Source organism: Spodoptera frugiperda, chromosome 21, assembly GCF_023101765.2.
Source record: "Spodoptera frugiperda isolate SF20-4 chromosome 21, AGI-APGP_CSIRO_Sfru_2.0, whole genome shotgun sequence".
Taxonomy (NCBI): domain Eukaryota; kingdom Metazoa; phylum Arthropoda; class Insecta; order Lepidoptera; family Noctuidae; genus Spodoptera; species Spodoptera frugiperda.
In genome coordinates, this window is record NC_064232.1 from 4,105,473 (window position 1) to 4,126,535 (window position 21,063).

The 21,063-nt window shown below is 36.0% G+C and overlaps 1 protein-coding gene across 3 annotated transcripts in view; it reads right to left on the minus strand.

The window, feature by feature from the left end:
- LOC118280221 (anoctamin-4) overlaps nt 1-8,898 on the minus strand; it is a 52,644-nt gene extending 43,746 nt beyond the window's left edge. For all 3 annotated transcript variants that reach the window (XM_035600115.2, XM_035600114.2, XM_035600112.2), the window contains exon 1: nt 8,678-8,898. The gene's annotated coding sequence lies outside the window, so the exon portion shown is untranslated. The remainder of the gene's footprint in view (nt 1-8,677) is intronic.
- Between the last annotated feature and the right edge of the window lie 12,165 nt (nt 8,899-21,063).

Consider the following 21,063-nt stretch of genomic DNA (forward strand, 5'->3'; position numbering starts at 1 on the left):
GCGCGAAAAACATAACCCTTCCTTGGCAGTCGGGTAAAAAGGAAATTGTCATGCAATTCCTTCTCGCATCATACCGCTAGGAGAAAAATGGTGGTGGTGAACAATATATCTTCTCTACAGTCACCCCTGGACATCCACCTCATACTCACTCATTTTATTACCATCTCAAGAAACGTAGTCAACATCATTATTTCCTGTTTTTAGTCCTTGAACTTAAGCGGTTAAATCTACGAGTTTTTCTTAACAAACCAGTAATTTTATGTTAATTACTAAAGTCTGTAACAAATAATTAATAATATAAAAATAAGTCGGGTTTTCCGTCCTCACTCTATACTCCAGAACGCACGAACCGATTTCCACAGTTTTGCATTCGTTGGAAAAGTCTCAGGCTCCGTGAGGTTTATAGCAAAGAAAATTCAGGAAGAAATTCAAGGGAAATGCCGGAAAACAGGAAAAATCCTTGGTGGCGAAATGGAGTTCGCCGGGTTTGCTAGTAATTTCTACTGAACTGTTGATGTTGATGTTGAAACGGATAAATTGTTATTGATGATCAATTCATCCGTGATCATGGCGCTTGCAACAGTGCCGAAATATCGGAAACTCATCGAAATAAATAAACATGGTAAATATGCCGTCTCAAGTTCTTCTAGTGTTAGTGACCATATCAGTTTAAAACCGCCAAATAGCCAACCCGCATTGAGCAAGCGTGGTGATTAATGCTCAAACCTTGGTCAGTAGTAGCAACTTATAGGCTGTTGATGTCGAAGATACAAATATCCCTTTGTGGATCACTTAAAAGAATTTGTTTTTACCTTTTATATAACTTTCCAGTAGCTATTAGTAGTAGTTATTAAATGTAAACAAACGCACAAACAATTGAACAATTCCTCCTTTGTAATATTGTATATGTTAATAAGTACCTACACTTACTTACAAATAGGTTTTATTATACCTATACATACATACATAGGTACATACATCTTCTCTGCAGTGATTGCCTCGTTGGTCGAATGGTCGCAAGTGCGACTGCCGAACAAGGGGTCTCGGGTTCGATTCCCGGGTCGGGCAAAGTATTACTGGGCTTTTTTCGGATTTTCTCGGTAGTAGCACGGAGTCTGGAATTGTGCTCACTATATGGCAATAGGCTCACCTCCTATTACATCGGACTTGCAACACAATTGATGAAAAGTGAGTGTACATTGTACAGTGGCATTACGTGCCGTGGCGTGACGTTGTATATACATAGGTATGTATACCTACCTATTTGTTTTAATTTCATGGTAAGTAAAATATATTTAAAACTGACAATTTCTTGTAGAATTTGTCTTATCATTGAGATGTCTATTATACCTACTTACTTATAATAAGTATTTATAATTATGTAGGTATTTACGAACCTGTTTTTGTAATCGGATACATGTACATAATTTTTTGCTGAACTAAGGTAATTATTTTTGTATGTACCTATTATTTATACATAAGTAGATTTTTTTATGGAACCCGCCTAAACGCACAGACGTATCACCTGATGGTAAGCAATCGCCGCCGCCCATGGACACTTGAAACACTAGACGCGTTACAAGTGCGTTGCCGGCCTTTTGGGGGTTAGGAATTTAAGGGTTGTTGGGGAATTGGGGATTGGGAATATTGGGAAGGGAGGAATTGGGCCTCAAATGTACAATGCTTTGTTACCTAAACCAAAACTATTAATTAACTAGCTCGGTTCCTATTAATAGTAGCGTGATGTTTTATAGCCTTCCTCAAAAAATGCACTATTTAACAAAAAAAAAAAACAAAATTCGAAACAAAAATAAATAATTCAATTAGGACAAGTTAATTACTTAGGTACCTTTTTGCGCCGTGTATACTTTTATTTTTATTTTATCAATTATTTAAGTTTATTATTTTTGCAATCGGTGCAAAAAAATACTGTTTTTCTTTCATTATTTCTTTCTACAAGTAGTTCCAGAGATTAGCGCGTTCCAAACAAACTTCAATTCAACACATTTTATGGTCGTACGCTCTAAGAAATATTAAAAACATGTTTTTTTTAATCAGTGAAAGCGTGTTCCATTGCCGTTATTCCAAAATGTGAAAATTTTACCACACCGAATAGAAATCCCGTTTACAGTAATGTATGAATAGGTACTTACAGCAGAGTAAAATACATTATTATGTTATCATAACCATCGTGCCTCTTTCCGCGGGTGTCGTATTAAGAACTGACTTAGACACTCATTTAACAGCTATATATATATATATATATATATATATATATATATAATTTATAATTTATAATTTATATTTCATTTATATTATATATATATATATATATATATATATATATATATAATATATGAAATTATAAATTATAAATTATAAATATTATATTATATATTATATAGTATAGAAGTATAGAGGCTGATCCCCTCCCTCCAAACCCCCAAAAGTACGGCAATGCACTTTGTAAGTGTAAACTCCTCCTTTTTTTTGAGATGGGAAAATCATCCAATAACTTCTACAGCCTTGGGCGAGGCGAGAGGGAGTGTCAGATTCTTACTGACTAAACACCACCCTGTTCTTACTCCTGCTTTTAGAGCTAGAGCCCCGGTAACCCACTAGTCAGTCGGCAGAGTAATTGTAAACTCCTCTAGTTTTGTGCATGTCCATGGGCGGCGCCGATTGCTTACCATCAGGTGATCCGTCTGCCCGTTTACCAGTTTATACCATGAAAATCGAGAGCTCCATTAACACCACATCCAATCACACGTGTCGAAATCCTAACCTCCATATATTAAAAGTCGGTTAAAAGTGGATTTCAAAGACGGTGTCGTAAGGTCGTATAAAAATAGAATATGAGATATTTATCGTGGGCGGTAGTCTTTAGGAATATATATAGAAATGAATAGATCTGTACTTGCTCCGGTTTTTTTAATAGCGATCCATAGTGTTTTGAAGTGAAGATGAAAGAATTAGGAATGAAAGAGTAGTATTTATTTATTTAAAGTATCGTTTATTAACGTTTATGTGTGAATGGGAGATGTTTATTTATGGTTTAAGCCGGTAAACGAGCAGACAGATCACCTGATGGTAAGCTATCGCCGCCGCCCATGGACACCCGAAACACCATGGGCGTTACAAGTGCGTTGCCGGTTTTTTGAGGGTTAGGAATTTAAGGGTTGTTGTTCGGGAATCGGGGATTGGGAAGATTGAGAAGGAGGGTAATTGGGCCTCCGGTAACATCACGTCGGTTTTCCGTGAGGTAGTTTTTTAATCCGGACGAACCAGCCCAGCAGTGCCGAAGCATGACTCTCCCACAAAACGTGTTCCAAATAATTTTAGAACACCGACATCTGATGAGCAAATCTCGGTAAAATTATAGTTTTAATTAAACTTCGATAACGTCTAATTATCACACAAATAATAATTAGTATTCTACAGATAAATCAAGAGCTATTTTAGTAATTAAAGAAAGATCTGTCTCTCTCAAAGGTTATCTAATATCACGCTAATGATACATAGGTAATGAGCACGTGAGGTAATGGTATCAGTATTTAATAAATAAGTACCTATTAATAAGTATTGCCAAAGACACGTTTTGTTAATTTAATTAATTTCAAACATACAAATAGGGTCACCGCCTATTACATGGGACTTATAACACAAATGCTGAACATTATGTGTACATTGTATGCCTATTCCTTTGGGGATTAAAGGCGTGACGTTGTTGTTGATTAATTTCAATAATATAATATGTTCAGCTATTCCCGAGTTATGTATATTAAAACAAATTAAAATTTACTTTATTAAAATAAAGCAGATACCAATCATGTAGCAATATTGGACTGAAAATTAATTTATGTTTTTCCTGAAAAAGACATTTCCTAATGAGATACTATTGGGAAGGGTGTTTTTCCACCAGAGATGTCCTATGCTACGTAACTGTGGATACGTTTGGCTTCCACCAATCATATCCATTTGGTCACATAACTTAGCACTAGTGGAAACGGACTCAGCTAAGCTTTGGTACTATGGATGGCTTCCCTACTATCGATACATCGCATACTCGAGCTGCACATCTTCCTCGCACTACTACATAGCTTAGTATCGGTGGAAACGGTCACATAGTTTCACAGCTTAGCGGTTACATCTTCGTAGCATAGCTACATAGCGCCCTAAAACTATTTAAAACCTGTCTATGACTTTGGGAGACTATTCAATGTAAACTAACGAAAAAGCTAGGTAAATATTTCCTTTTCATAATGTTATATATAGTGTTTCTATACATAGTATAATAGATATTTATAATAGGTGTTATGTATTACATTGAGGGAAGGAAAAACAGGTAATTGTGATGTTAAATTTAAATACTAGTCGATGCGCGCGGCTTCGCTCGAGTGTGGTTTACGGGCTTTGTAACTAACTAATATATTTTTTCTAAAACCAAAGTAACCTAAGCAGAACAGTAACTGAATGTGCGTGAAAATAGCTAATTATTATGTAATTATTGAACACAACATATAGATTATAGAGTATGCAGTATACGTCTATACTAATATTATAAAGAAGTAATGTAAGTTTGTATGTAGGGGATAATCTCTGGAACTAATGATTAGTAGGTAGTAGTCCTAAATTGTTTTTTCTCTGGTAGAAAGCTACATTATTCCTGAGTGCTATAGGCTATAAATTATTTTTATAACATGTATATAGAAATTTTCCGCGGACGAAGTCGCGGGCAGAAGCTAGTGTGCAATAAATGTACCTATGTGCGCGATTATCTCGCGTTAGGCTGAACCGATTTTCATACAGTTTTCAGCATAGTATTTTTCAGACTTACGAGAAGGTTTGGGATATTAGCTGACTTAAATAAAATGGAGGTGATAATGAAAATTGAAGGCGGTTCCCTCTATTATATAAAAAAAATATTCGAAAATTCAGAATAACCTACTTTATTATGTCCCACGTGGGAATCGAATGACCTTTGTGTAATTACCGCCACACTCAGAATCATTTAATAGTTACCTACTTAACCCAGTCCTTAACAATGGTTTTCGATACAAAATCGTTACAAAGGAACAGTTAAAGTAATCATTAAATGTCTCTGAGTTCGGCTGTTAGAGTAGTATTGAATTATTAATATAACGCTATACTAACAGCGGGTTTATCCAAATTTCCATATGGCTAATAAATAATTTCTATTTCGGAAAAACCCGTAAACTCAACTCAATGACAAAGCATTTATTTCAATATTAGACACGTATTTTTTATTTTTTTACGGAAACGAATCGAATATATATCGATTTGAAATATCTTGTGGCGCCACTTTTGAGTAACTACGTTTTATACTCAATAGTGACGTAGTTAGCTCCCACTTAAACTTTGACACGTTTTATGTAAGCATTGTTATCTTATATGACAAAATAAAAAAATACTTACGTGTCTAATATCTTTTCATGACCTAACTGACGGACTAATTAGATTTTTAATTTTCATTCCCAGTCATCATCCCTATTATTTCCGGAACAAAATCGTTACTAAAGAATAGTATATTAAATAAAGTAATAATACATTAAATGTTTCTGAGTACGACAGTAAGAGATTAGAGGAAAGATTCATGTCGATTACATAGCAATATGTGTAACAAGAATAGATGGTGAAAAGATGTGTAACAATAACAAACTAGGTACTTCCTCGCGGTTTCGCTGTTCGGATCCAATTGATTTATAGTGTTAACTATATCACATCACTAGCTTTTGCCCGCGACTTCGTCCGCGTGGTTGGTGGTCAAAATCAAAACGCCTTCTACCCTTTTTATTCGCTATAAAAAGTAGCCTATGTTCTTTTGTTCCCCATTAAGTATCTAAATACAAAGTTTTACTGTTACAACTTTAAAAATGACGAATTTCCATATGATCATTCATCCCCTATTTTTACCCACTCTCCCCTTTGTTTCAGCTTTAAAAATGACGAATTTCCATAAGACCATTCATCCCCTATTTTTACCCACTCTCCCCTATGTTACAGCTTCAAAAATGGCGAATTTCCATATGACCATTCATCCCCTATTTTTACCCATTCTCCCCTATATTTTGAAATAAAAAGTAGCCTATGTTCTTTCGTTTCCCATTAAGTGTCTAAATACAAAGTTTCACCTTACTCATAGATCTAAACACCCCTCTCCCGCACGCGCACCCCTGGCTTTGGTGACGTCCACTTCGCAACGGGCCGTGCAGATATCGTAATATTTTAATTTCACCACAACTTCAAAACCAAACGTCCAATTTTAATCATTCAAAGACCAAATATTATCAACATAAACTGTACTTATTGATGAAATAATTTATTTTGATAAGGATTAATAGCATGAGTAAAATAAACGCGTTTAAATGTAGTCCAAAAAAATTCAAGATTTTTAAATAAAAATGTGGTTGTTGTGCCTCACTCGACATAGATAGGTATAGTGTGACGCGGACTTTTTTGTAGATATTTATAAGATCTACAATTAATTATAACATTTTATGGTTCTATCTTTTGTAGTTTAGGCAGCGTACGCAAAATAAGTAACTTCTTTGGTTGATTTTTTTCAGTTTGTGTCCGAAAAATCCAAATATCTTACGGAACCCTGTTTTTTTCCAAAATGAAATATAGCCTATGTTACTCGTGGATAATGTAGCTTTCGAATGGTGAAAGAATTTTTAAAATCGGTCCAGTAGTTTTTGAGCCTATTCGTTACAACCAAACAAACAAACAAAGTTTTCCTCTTTATAATATTATATATAATATATATAATATATATATTATATATTATATATATTATATATATCATATATATCATATCACATCATAAGCAGCGTGCGCAGACTCGGCGACGCTAATGAAGAGTTCCTCTGTGACTCGAAATTGATAGAGCTTTTTCTCCATTAATTTATGTGTGTTTAGTTAATTTAGTATGTCTCACGATAGTTATTATAAAAATTTGATTAAAGTGACATGTTTTATAGCCTATAAACTTCTTCGATAAATGAACAATATTTTTTCAAATAGAACTAGTAGTTCCTAGGATTAGCGCGTTCAAATAAACAAACAAACTCTTCAACTTTTATATATTAGTCAGTATTATAATAATAGACTAGTGGTTTCACCCACTGTTCGGTTCCTATTGTTTATAGCGTGATGTTTTATTGTCTACTTATAGACATGCTAGATACATTTACTATATATCACAAAAAAACCGGCCAAGTGCGAGTCGGACTTGCCCATAAAGGGTTCCGTAACAGCAAGTAGATGACAAAATATATAAAAGTTATAAAATAACTTGGGTTTTTATAGTGTTTGTGTGAACGACACAGTTATATTTGCGTTTTTTTTTTTAATTTATTATTTCTTAAAAACTAATAATGATATCTCGTTCAAACCAAGTTTCTATTTCAATCTACAACACATATTTGTTTTAGTTTTCTCGCTCTCTTATTTTAAAAGTTAGAGGGGGGGGGCACTGATTTTTCCACTTTGGAAGCGTCTAACTTTCAAACGGTTGATTTTGACGAAAAATGGTTTTAGCAACCTTAATGTCTTTTTTAAAGACCTATCCACAGACACCCATCACGGATATGTAAGCTGAAAAAAATTTTTTTGTGTCAGTTCTATGTATGGGGCTGCCCGCCTTAAATTTTCAAATATACTTATTAATTTTTATTCAAAATTCGAATAGCGGTTACCGAAATACATCAACCTACAAAGTTTCAACTATGTAGGTTGATGTTTCGGAAATAAATGGCTGTGACATACATACGGACGGACGGACGGACAGACATAGACATAACGAATCTATAAGGGTTTCGTTTTTTTGCCATTTGGCTACGGAACGCTAAAAAACATTGTTTCTAGGTAATCGAACCAGTGGTTCCGGAGATTAGCGCGTTCAAACAAACTCTTTAGTTCTCATTATTTTACGTGAGTAAACTGATATTTTTTAATTAACTGAGTATGTCTTACAATAGTTATTATATATAATCTTTAGCTTTATATGTATATTACGTGAACTTTATACCGTAAAGGGAAACCTCTTATGACTTAATTTAAACCACATATTTGTTATCATCTTAGTTGACGATATACGAAAAATGAGCGAAATAGGCCCAGTAGTTAAGCCAAAAAGTGCATTTTTCTCTTTGAATTAATTTGAATACTCTTTACAAATACGTAAAATTCCTAGACAACTCAACAACATTATAGCTCTTCTATGATCAAGGAACATGGAGCTGTTCACACAGAATTTAATACTTGATTAATTTCATTATTTATTTTGTTTGTTAATTTATTTAATTTTCATTTTCAGTTTTCGTTGAAATATTTAGTTAGTTGTATTATGATTCGGTAGACTAGTAATAGGTAGGTACTTGTACTTTCATTTAAGTCGTATGAGTGATCTCCATACTGTATATCACATAGTATATAGATTAGGCCTAATACTTAGTACTTAGTAGTTATTAGAAGAACTCTACCTACCCCTTTAAAAGAAAATTCGAGCGTGATATCATTTTGTTTAATGTAAACAAAACGTGTTTAATTTACAGTAATCGATAAGACCACATTTACCTACCTGAATTTTACATGGCAACTTTACGCATTCGACATAATCAATTTCGTAAAATAAAACCAAAAGAAATATTCTTACCTCTTACTCGAAATAGTCCATAAATAACACTGATTTGAATTTTATACACCTTTTTTCTAAATAATTAAATAACAATTCATTGTTTTCTATTCACACACAAACACTAAAACTTTGGTAAATTGTTTTAAAAAGACGCGTGATTTTCTAAATTGTTCATTACGTGTTTTCGCGCGCCATGACACGTCCGCGCGCTTCCACCGGCGTTCATTTTTCAAATAAAGCAAGATGGCCGCTTCGCTGACAAGGTGATGTGTAGTGCAGTGCCGTTGGGAAATTTGTCGATATTATTATTTTTTATTCTGTGTTTATTTTTATTTTTTTCTTTTGTAGTTCGTTTTAAATTTTACTTATGTGTAGTCATTGAGGGTGGCCTATGTGAGTTATTGGGAGAGTATGTTTGATAATTTTAATGATGATTTTATCTTTAAATGTCTCGAAACGGTACTCAATTAAAGTTGTAGGTACTTATATATTGTGCTATCTCTTTCATTTATAAAGAATTTGTAGAGACAGAACTATTACTGAGAGTGTCTTAAAATTGAGTGATGTTTGAGTATTTGACCATCAGTATTAGCACGAAGTCTAGATTGTGTCCGGTTTATGGCAGTAGGCTCACCCCCTATTACATGGGACTTATAACACAAATTGTGAAAAGTGGGTGTACTTTGTACAGTGGCATTACATGTCATAATGTACACCTCTGCCTACCCAGGAATAAAAGGCGTGACGATACAACATTATTTTTTCTTTTATATTATTATACTGGGATGTTTAAATCTAAAACATTACAAGTTGAATATCGAATGAAAAGTATATGTATAGGTACAGTAGACAACAGTATCAGCGTATCTTATTGTGTCAAATTCTTCATAAAATTTTAAACTGTATTGTTTTGTGACAAAGTCGAAAATCGATTGAAAAATACATAGGTACAGATTTGTGTAAGTTTACTAGCTGGCGTTCTGTCTGTACGTGAATTTTATCTTCTCTTTAACTAAATTAATGGAGGTCAGTTAGATAAAACACTTGTATTGAAGAAAATATGGATTTCTAACTGGCACTAGTTTACCTCAGGTATAAAGGAATATCCTTATATAGAAAATGTCTAGAAAAACTGATATTAAAAATACTAATTGATCAAATGGTTACCTGTAAGTATGTCTTATTCAGTAATCTCTTAAGTAAAGTATAATACTGGACTTTTTAACTTAGAAATTCCATTTCGGTGTTTACTTTTGTCTATGTTTGTTAATCAATCACGTCAAAATGGCTAAAGGAATCGGGATGTAATTTGGAACAGGGATAGATTATAGTCTGCAATAACACATAGGCTACTTTTTATCCCACGGGAATGCGATTAAAGCCGGTGGCAGAAGCTAAATAAGGCGTGCATTATTATCGATAAAAAAATCGATGTTACCATGCATGTAGTTGGAATGAAAATCAATGAAAAATTCACGGTAGATTATATTATTTACATAATTTGTCAAGCTTAGATTGCATTATTGGATAACAGTGTCGATACATTACATGTTACTAAGTTAATATTTTGTATATAATAGCGTAAAATATTCACAGTGAATAATTGTATTCAATTATTTTGGCCAGTATTTGTATGGTTAATAGTTAAATTGAGGAAATATTATACATTTCTTAACAAAATGTATAATATTTCTTGGTTTTTCATTATACCATTTGCATAGTTTTTGTATTAGTAACTTTACTAATGAGTACCTGTTTACACCTAAATTGTAAACACATGTTTATTAAAGTTAGTTCATTATGTATTTGTTATTTTACTACTCTTAGCATAAGCAATAATGTGTTCAATATATTCGAGACTGTTGTTTTCACGTATAAACTTATTAAGTCGTTTTTTTTTCAGGATCACCTGATGGTAAGCAATCGTCGCCGCTCATAGATGCCCGAAACACCCGAAGCGTCACAATGGTGTTGCCGGCTTTTTTGAAGTTAGGATTGTTGGGGAATCGGAGATTGGGGGTAATTGGGACGTCGGTAACCTCACTCACACAACGAAACATAACACAAGCGTTGTTGCACGTCGGTTTCCTGTGAGGTCGTGGAATCACGCCGGTCGAGCCGGCCCTCTCGTGCCAAAGCATAACTCTCCCACACTTAGATGATATTAAAAGATATTCGATTGTCAGTATTCTCAACAGAAGCAATAAAAATATGTATACATTAATATGTTCGACACAGTTGTTTTCACGCAAAAAAATCTCGTTTTTTGTACTCCCCAATGAGAACATTGTACGTAGCGTGTCACTCAATCAATCACCAACACCCAGCGAACAGGTTGTTGTTACAGGTAAATACACTACTCATTATAATTATTCCATACATTTTCCCTATGTAGATATTACCAACAGATTAAAATTAACACTCACTTTTTTATGACAAAGAGCAGACGGATCATCGTATGGTAAACGAATGTGACGCATATAAACACCCGCTACGCTAGAGGAGTTACAAGTGTGTTTGTGCGTTACCGGTTTTCAGAACCGTATTATGCCTTAGGCAAACTAGAGAAATATCTAGGGAGCCACGAGACGCACGTGCCAAACTGCTGTAAAATGATAATGACGCCAAAAGATTAGAGGCGCTTATGAGGTGCCTATCTAAAGTCGTTCTCTGGGCTTAATCTCCCACCGCCGCCCATGGACACCCAAGACACCAGAGGCGTTAGAAGTGCGTTGCTGGCATTATCGGGGTTAGGAATTTAAGGGTTGTTGGGGAATCAGGGATTGGGAAGCCCACACTGTGTGAGTGAGGTTACCAGAGGCCCAATTACCCCAGTACCCCAGTAATTGGGCCTCCGGTAACCTCACTCACACAATGAAACACAACGCAAGCGTTGTTTCACGTCGGTTTTCTATGAGGCCATGGTATCACTCCGGACAAGCCTTAGAGAATGTGATATTTAGAAGCAATTATATAAGAACTAGTTTTGATCTAGACTTCATGCTTCAATATACATACATACGCACTTTACCTAGCTAAATTTCAAGAAATTCTCCCATACGTTTTATCTACGGCCACAGCTGTGGCATTCACTATCAACACCAAAACAAAATAAATCATTATTTATAGCAAGTTTGTTACCGCCAGAAAAATTCTCGACGGAAAAATTTTACTCAAACAATGTTTGTTTTTGCTGATCTCTTTACAAGGTCAAGATAATTGTGGATTGTTTTAAATTAAATAATATTTTCGTTAATATATTTATGTAGATGTATTTTATGTTATATAGTTTAGGGTTATAGCTGTTTCTGTTTAGTAGTTCAGTACTTGTGGCACAATGATGATGCAAATTATTTTCTTTCCTTGCAGCCATGGTCACGTTAATTTTACTTCTTTATTCCCTAGTTTCAAGAAAACTTATTGAAATAATTCAAGAAAATTAATAAAACTTGTAAAATCATTTAATTAAGTCTCCCGGTTTAGGTGAGGTGAAAGGGAGTGTCAGACTTTTGTTACCGGTTTATACTATAAAAAAACAATTGAATTATACATCGAAGATTCCTACGATAAGTTATTGTAGCTTTGTACCAAACGTATGAGCTATAAATATTCCTCTTGAAAAGTCTATCTATTAAAATAGTGCATTAAAATTCGTTCCGTAAAAATCTATGCGTACTTAGAGTCGGACAGCGGAAACGTGTAGGTATTCACCTCTACCCACCCCTTTGGAAAATAAAAGGCGTAAGGTATTACTGATTAAATCTATTGTATCGTCATCAAGATTAAGAGTGTGTACCAATTAATATCAGATCGATCTGTCGTCAGGAAAAGGGTAAAATTCCAATTACTAAATTCGACTCAACAAACAAACGGGACAAGCTAAATAAAAATAAAACATTTTAAATAATAAAAAACCACCCCATCCTTTATCATACAATACATTTACTACTTTATCGATATCGAATACAGCACATCACTACAAACGTTGGAACACCGTGTAATTTGGTGACACGAAGCGACAGTGGACATCATTATGTTGTCTATGATTAAACTTGACATACACACAGCACAGACATGTTTTTGTGTATATATGTAATATAACGTCGCCGTGGAACGACGGGGGACGGCAGAGGACCACCACCATCCTTCTTCCCGTGGGTGTAGTTTGAATTGACTTAGGAACGACTGGGTAGGTGCGCCCATTGATAAACCCGAAGCTTTGATTTTTTTAAACGTTGTCCCATTTCTGGCTTGGACAAAGTATTGCTGGGATTTTATCGGTTTTTCGAAAATTTCTCAGTAGTAGCACGGAGTCTGGAATTGTACCCAGTATATGGCAATAGGTGCACCCCCTATTACATGGGACTTATAACACAAATTGTGAAAAGTGGGTGTACATTGTACAGTGGCATTACGTGCCGCCAACCTACCTCTTCAGGACAAAAGGCGTGACGATATGATGATGTAAAAAATCTGACTTTATGACATATTTTTAACCGACTTCTCAAAAAAGAGGAGGTTCTCAATTCGGCCGGAATGTATTTCATGTACACAGGGTACATTACATAGAGATTTATAGACCGATTGGCGTGATTCTATTTCTGTTCGACGCGGATTATGTGAACACTAGCTGCTTCTGCGCGGTTTTGCCCGCACTGCTCGGTTCCTATTGATTGTAGCGTGATGTTTTATAGCCTATAACCTTCCTCGACAAATGCGCTATCCAACACAAAAAGAATTATTCATATCGGGCTAGTAGTTCCGGAGATTAGCGCGTTCAAACAAACAAATAAACAATCAAACAAACAAACTCTTCAGCTTTTATAATATTAGTATAGATATGCCTCCCCCTTAGTCCACCACGTAGAACCACCAGCCGCCACCTGTATCCACTGGCTCCCCGCGACTCTGACGATGTCGTCGGTCCACCTAGTGGGAGCTATGTCCACGTTACGTCTACCGGCCTTTGTTCAACAGTACCCGTCTTCTAGCTGATGATGATAATAATGATAATAGTTACTCGACCAACACCAGAGTAGGCTAACGTTAGAAGGGTCAAGAGCCTGATGCTGAAGGCAGTACTTGTGGACACGGCGCGTATTGTCCGAAAATTCCTCTCTTTTGAGCCCTGACCGGTAGCTTGGATTTCTCCCGTTACTGGTGGGCTACGGCTTTTTATATTTTTAAATGAATTTATATATAATTTTTTTTTTTTAATTTAATATTTAAAAATGTAATAAACAAGGTATAAGAAATAAATAAATAAATGATCGAAAAATGATAATAGATTAACTGAAATCTAGTCCCATAAACATTTGTTTCAGATTGGTTCAGTAGTTTTATTCTACACTAGCTTCTGCCCGCGACTTCGTTCGCAGAAAATAAAAAAAATATAGGGTTGTACTACCCCTAACATTTAGAGGGATGAAAAATAGATGTTGGCCGATTCTCATAGATACCGGATAAGCACAAAAAAATTCATCAAAATCGGTCAAGCCGTTTCGGAGGAGTATGGCAACGAAAACTGTGACACGAGAATTTTATATATTAGATACTAGCTACTTCCGCGCGGTTTCACCCGCTCTGCTCGGCTCCTATTGGTCATAGCGTGATGTTTTATAGCCTATAGCCTTCCTCGATAAATGGACTGTCCAACACAAAAAGAATTATTCAAATCGGACCAGTAGTTCCGGAGATTAGCGCGTTCAAAGAAACAAACAAACAAACTCTTCAGCTTTATAATATTAAGTATAGATTAAAATTCGGTGCCGTACGTGACGTGTCCTGGCCACGTCGTACGCGTACACCTCTACCCACCCCCTGAAAACTAACGCGATTCGGCCCGACCTCCATAAATAACCCAATTACATGTGTTATAGATATACAATCGATAACATATTCGTCCCAAACTGCCCAAACTATGACGGGAGTGATTATTTAATCATCGTACGGCGGTTTTACTATACACTATGTCAGCGATGGAGAACCATTGGCACGCGTGCCATTAAGCTCTCAATATTCAACAGACTTAATGAGATCATTAAATAATCGTAATTAAACATTTTGAAGCGGTCATTTCAAATTTACAACCCTTTCGATTACTTTAAACGTTTAAGGGTACTGTACCCCTAGTAATCGAAACGAGAACGCGTTCGGTGCTCTGATTGGCCAGCTCGAATAAACCAACCAATCAAAGCGTCGATCGAGCTCTCGTTTTGATAACTTTAAACGTAATGCAAACTCATAATAAGGTTACTGAGTAGTAGAAAATTGACCGCTTCAAAAGTTTAATTACTAAAATTTAATGATTCATTATAGTCTGTTGTGCTAGAAAAGACAATACTTTCACAGGTGTGCCGTCGTTAGGTTTGACTGCACGGTTGGCGCGGTGGCTGGGCAACTGGCTGCCGTGCAACGTGTTGCGGGTTCGATTCCCGCACGGAACAACTCTTTGTGTGATCCACAAATTGTTGTTTCGGGTCTGGATGTCATGTGTATGTGAAATTTGTATGTTTGTAAACGCACCCACGACACAGGAGAAAATCCTAATGTGGGGCAACGTATTTTTTAAAGAAAAGTAAAGTAAGGTGACGGCGACGTCCGGCCAGGACCTCCGTCTATCTAGAGTTGTTAATCGAAAAATAAACAATAAGTACTTCATAATATTATCTACCTTACTCAGTAAGGTATGTTCGATCTCTTAGGTAACAAATGAAAAGAAAGAAACCAAAAGCATTTATTCAACAGTAGACAACAGTGACACATCATAAATACTTACTTATACTTTTTTTAAGGGGGGAAATCATCCAACGACTTCTTCCGCCTTGGGCGAGGCGAGAGGGAGTGTCAGATTCTTACTGACTAAAAACTACCCCGTTTTCATTCCTGCCCTTTGAACCGGAGCACCGGCAAACCTGCTAGGTAGCCCGCAGCTCCGGATCAGGCATCGCCCAACCACCCTTCAAAGTCAAAGTCAAAGCATTTATTTCAATTTATTAATCCTAAATTAGGCACTTTTGAAACATCAAATTGAATTGTCCGTCAGTCTGTCTGTCAGTGAAGCTAAGCGCTCGTTCCAAAGTGTTGTTTCGAATGGAGAAGAACGAGCAAGGAACTTCATCGTTACTCGTTAATATTAATTATGCAACGTGAATACTTTTATATATTTTTTTCTTATATAAATTATTTATTAATCGGTGCAAATAAACTGTTATTCTTTCTTCTTTCTAATATATACATTGACTTTGTAATTGGCACCACAATGTGTAAAGGTTCGCCAACCCTGCACTATGTGGACGTCATAAGAGTGTGACGTTGTCATACAAGATTTATGAATAGGCTAGTTTCCTACTAGTCAAATTCAATACTTTTTTCGAAACGTCAAAAACGATATTTTCTATGAATTTTGTATGAAATAGTGCGTTATGACGTCATAAGTTTTTGACGTCAAATAGCAGACTTATTTCTAGAAATTTAGCTAGAAAAAATCGAAAATTAAGTAGTTCATCAAAGGTCAATGGGCAAAATGTATGGGAAAAAAACCCACGGCGGACAGAAATGAAATTATCAGGATATATGAATAAAATGTGTCTAGTTTATCATGGTAAGGGTCGCTTTCTTGTGGGATGTGGGAGTATGGAGAAAAATAAACTTATACATAATTATTTATTCGGCGTGATTAATAACCTTAACATAATTCGCATAGAGCTGAAAATAGCATAGACGTTAAGTACATCATTATAAACAAAATATCAAAAATCCCCATCGATCTCACTTTTGGTAAAAAAATATTCAAGGTTAAAAGGTCAAAATTACGGTCTTTTCCATTTTTCTCGAAAACGGTAAGTCCTATCGTTAAAATATGTTCGACACAGTTGTAGATCATACAATTTTCAACAAAAATGGTTTATCATTTTTAGTCTTACGACTTTGCACTCGTGAGATATCACGGTTTTAAATAAATAAATCATAGTTTACATCATTAATGAGTTTGACTCGCTATCTCCCGCGCGTTTTTACCTGCTCCTATTGATTGTAGTCAATAAATGGACTATTTAACACAAAAAGAATAATTCGATGCAGGTCAAAAGTTCTTGAGATTAGCGTGTTGAAACAAATTCTTCTGCTTTAAATATTAGTACTACTTCCGCACAGTTTTATCTGCTACTCAACTTCTAATAATTGTAGCGAGATGTTTTATAGCGAATAGCCTTTCTCGATACATGGACTTATTTAACACAAAAATAATAATTTGGTGCGAACCAGTAGTTCTAGACATTAGTGCGTTCAAACAAACTCTTCAGCTTCAAATAATAGTAAAACTCCTGCTTGGTCTCATCCGCTGTTCGGCCCCTGTTGACCGTCGTGTAATATTTTATAGCTTAACCTTCCTCGATAAGTAGACTATCCAAAACCAAAAAAAAAGATCGCTGTATTAGTTCTGGAGATTAGCGCGTAAGTACCACTCCCGCGGTTTTACTCGCTGCTCGGCTCCTAGTATATCATCATAGCGTGATGTTTTATAGCCTATAAACTTCCTAGATAAATGGATTATTCAACACAATATAATAATGGTCTATAAGTACTGAGCAGAGCGATTGAAACAGCGCCGGAATACTTAGTAACTTAATATATAAGCTAAAGAGTTTGTATCTTTGAACGCGCAAACCTCCAGAACTACAACATCGAATCGAATTATTCCTTTTGTGTTTGATAGTCCATTAATTATTGAGGTAGGTTATAATTAATGAAACATTAGGCTATGCTTAATAGAAGGCGAGCATCGATTGAAACTGGGCAGAAGTAGTACTAATATTTTAGGCTGAAGAATTTGTTAGAACACGCTAATCTCCAGAACTAGCAGTCCGAATCCACTATTTATTTTTTATTAATTAATTAATTAATTTATCGACTTAAGCTATAAGCTATAAAACATCATGCTACAATCAATAGGAGCCGTGCAGCAGGTAAAACCGCGCGGGAGTTGGAAGTATTATGTAAAATGTGTATTTAATTAAAACCGCGATATCTCACGAATGGAAAGTCGTAAGGGTAAAAGTGATGAACCATTTTTGTAGAAAATTGTATGATCTACAACTCTGTTGAACATATTTGTACGATAAAACTTGCCCTTTTCGAGAAAAATACAAAAAACCGTAATTTTGACCTTTTGACCTTGAATATTTCATTTGGTAAAAGTCGAATCGATGGGGATTTTTGACATTTTGTTTATAATCATGTAGTTAACATATTTGCCAGTTTTCAGCTTCATTAAGCGATTTGGGGATTTTGTCAAGGTTGCGACTTAATTTCGTCTATTTTTGGTTATAACTTTTTTGTCCCATGGATTTAAAAAAAAATAACCATACCTAATGTTAAGTAAATTTATACTCTTTCATTTGATATCATTTTCATTCGTGTCCGCGACCGGGTCGGATTCCGCCCAATGACCTTTATGAATGAGAGTGTGATTATTTTTTAATATTTTATTGTATTGAAAAGTTGTAATAATTTATTTTTGACCGAGGATAGTACCCAATTGTCTACGAGTATATGACTTACGTCATATGTATTATATTGTTTTTAAAGATTCATAATAGAGGATAGTAGAGTGGAATATCACCACCACCGCTGTTCTTCCTGTGGGTGTCATAAAAACCTATTAATAATGGCTTGTTAGGGGGTAAAATTATCCAATGAGAGAGAGAGTGTTAGATTCTTACTGACTAAAAACCACCAAGTTCCTACCCCGTTAGGTAATCCGCTCCGGATCGGGCATCAGCCCTTCTGGGACTGGTCTGAAGACGGCGGGCACGGGTAGTTCACCGCCCGACCAGGGGCCTTAGTCTGCTATTACAATTGTGTCAGAATAGCTCCGTCCCTCTCGCACTGCTCAGTGATCGACCATTCTGACACAATTGTAATAGCAGACTAAGGCCCCAGACTCGTGCGTACGGCGCGTCGCGTTCCGCACTCGCAAAGAGCCAACACACCACAGAGAGGGTTCAATACAGCTGATGCCCGACCTACAGCTGCGGACTACCTAGTTTCCTCTGTGATTCGAAACTAGTAGAGCCATTAATACAACGTGTAACAAAATACCCATATACATCAAGAAGCGCTGATGAATACAGGTTGAATAGAGTCTCTACACGAAGTTTCAGCTTAAAATACGTTTAAAAAAATTGTACCAAATACTTGGTATCGCATGATTCTTGATTTTAAATCATACAAACGTGTCACAACACTACAGGGGTGGGTCACTCGCTAGTATCACGAAACATTTCTTCTGTCAACCTGATCGCCTAGTACCTGTCTACCTAATTATGATTCGCGCGGCAGCGATATTGAAAATATTCATAACTTGGTACCGTGAAAATATGAGTTTAAAAAACCCTTCCCGTATCGTTTGTTATGTTATCTAGAAGCCGTGCACTTGATATGTATACCCCCTTTTTGTTACACGTTGTATACGTGAGTATACCGTAGCTAATTTAGTAACTATCTGACGATAGTTATTATAAAAAAAAAACAAGATTATGGAAGACCCGCTCATGTAGAGGCGTTGTATAGTCCAGGAGTGGTCCACGAACTGTTGATTGATGATTTGATTATATCATATTATATTAATGACTTGGTCGAGTGGTCGGTCTCGGGTTCGATTCCCGGGTCGGGCAAAGTATTAAGTACTTTGCAGTTTTTCGAAAATTTCTCAGTAGTAGCACGGAGTCTGGAATTGTACCCAGTATATGGCAATAGGTTCACCGCCTATTACATGGGACTTATAAATGGTGAAAAGTGGGTGTACATTGTATAGCGGCATTACGTACCGTAATGTGCACCTCTGCCTATCCCTTCGGGGATAAAAAGGCGTGACATTGTGTGCCATATTAATTACGTCTATTTCATTACGATATTATTTCCGCTGTCAAAAGTTCATTGACCTGAAATCCCGACTCCCTACTATTAATTTGGTTAAAACAACTCCATCCAATTAGTCTTTATTACATACATACATACATAGGTATATAGGCATTATATACCATAGGCTCTTTGCTATATGAGTTCATTTGGGGTCATGTTCGCAATCACGCATTTAATACATATTTTTTACTTAGGTATTCTATTAAATAAAGCTGAAGAGTTTGTTTGTTGATTCGTTTGAACGTGTTAATCTCCGCAACTACTGGTCCGATTTGACCTATTCTCCGCAACTACTGGTGTTATATACAACGTGTTTTAGGTGTATACATATCAAACGCTTCTAGATAACATAACAAACGATACGGTAAGGGTTTTTAAACATATAGAAATAAATTTTTCAAATCGCGCCGCCGCGTGTTTCAAACTTAGGTAGACAGGTACTAGGCCATCAGATTGACAGAAGAAATGTTTCGTAATGTTAGCGAGTGATACCTGTAGTGTTGTGACACGTTTGTATGATTTGAAATCAAGAACCATGCGATACCAAGTATTTGGTACTAATTTTTTTTTAAACATATTTTAAGCTGAAACTTCGTTTAGAGAAATTCTATTCAACCTGTATTCATCAGCGCTTCTTGATGTATATGGGTATTTTGTTACACGTTGTATAGGTTGCATATATGTAACATCACGCTATGATCAACAGGAGCCTTGCAGAGCTGGCGAAACTGCGCGGTTTGTGTGTTTATGTGTTTGCATGTATGTTTGTTACTCAATCACGTCAAAACGGCTGAAGGAATTAGAACAGGGGTAGATTATGGTCTAGAATAACACATAGGTCATCTATGTGTTATCAAGGGACCTATGATAGGTCCCTTTTTATCCCACGAGACTGAGGGCAAAGCCGCCGAAAGAAGCTAAAAATACGTAATGTGCATCTTTTTTCAATAACATATCCCGCGTTGGATGTGGCGAGAGGGAGTGTCAGCCTATTACTGACTTAAAACCACCCCGTTCCTACTCCTGCTTTTCAAGCCGGAGCCCCGGTAACTCGCTAGGCAGTCGATATGCATCTCTACCGTGCACGTATGATCGGTGCGGAAAATTCATTTTAATAAGTATAAGTAGATAGACACAAGAAGTAACTAGGTATGATAAATAATCTTTTATTTTTTCTTTATTTATTTTTAGGGACTTTTACACAAACGAGTATGCCAGTCCCATCATACCTTATACTAATACATAATCTAATTAAAATGTAACTTAGCGAACATAAATACTTTGGAGGCAACCTACATCATGCTACCTACACCTGATGGTAAGCAATCGCCGCCGCCCATGGACACTTGAAACACCAGAGCGTTACAAGTGCATTGCCGGCCTTTTGGGGTTGGGAATTTAAGGGTTGTTGGGGAATCGAAGATTGAGAAGATCGGGAAGGGAGGAATTGGGCTTCCGGTAACCTCACTCACACAACGAAA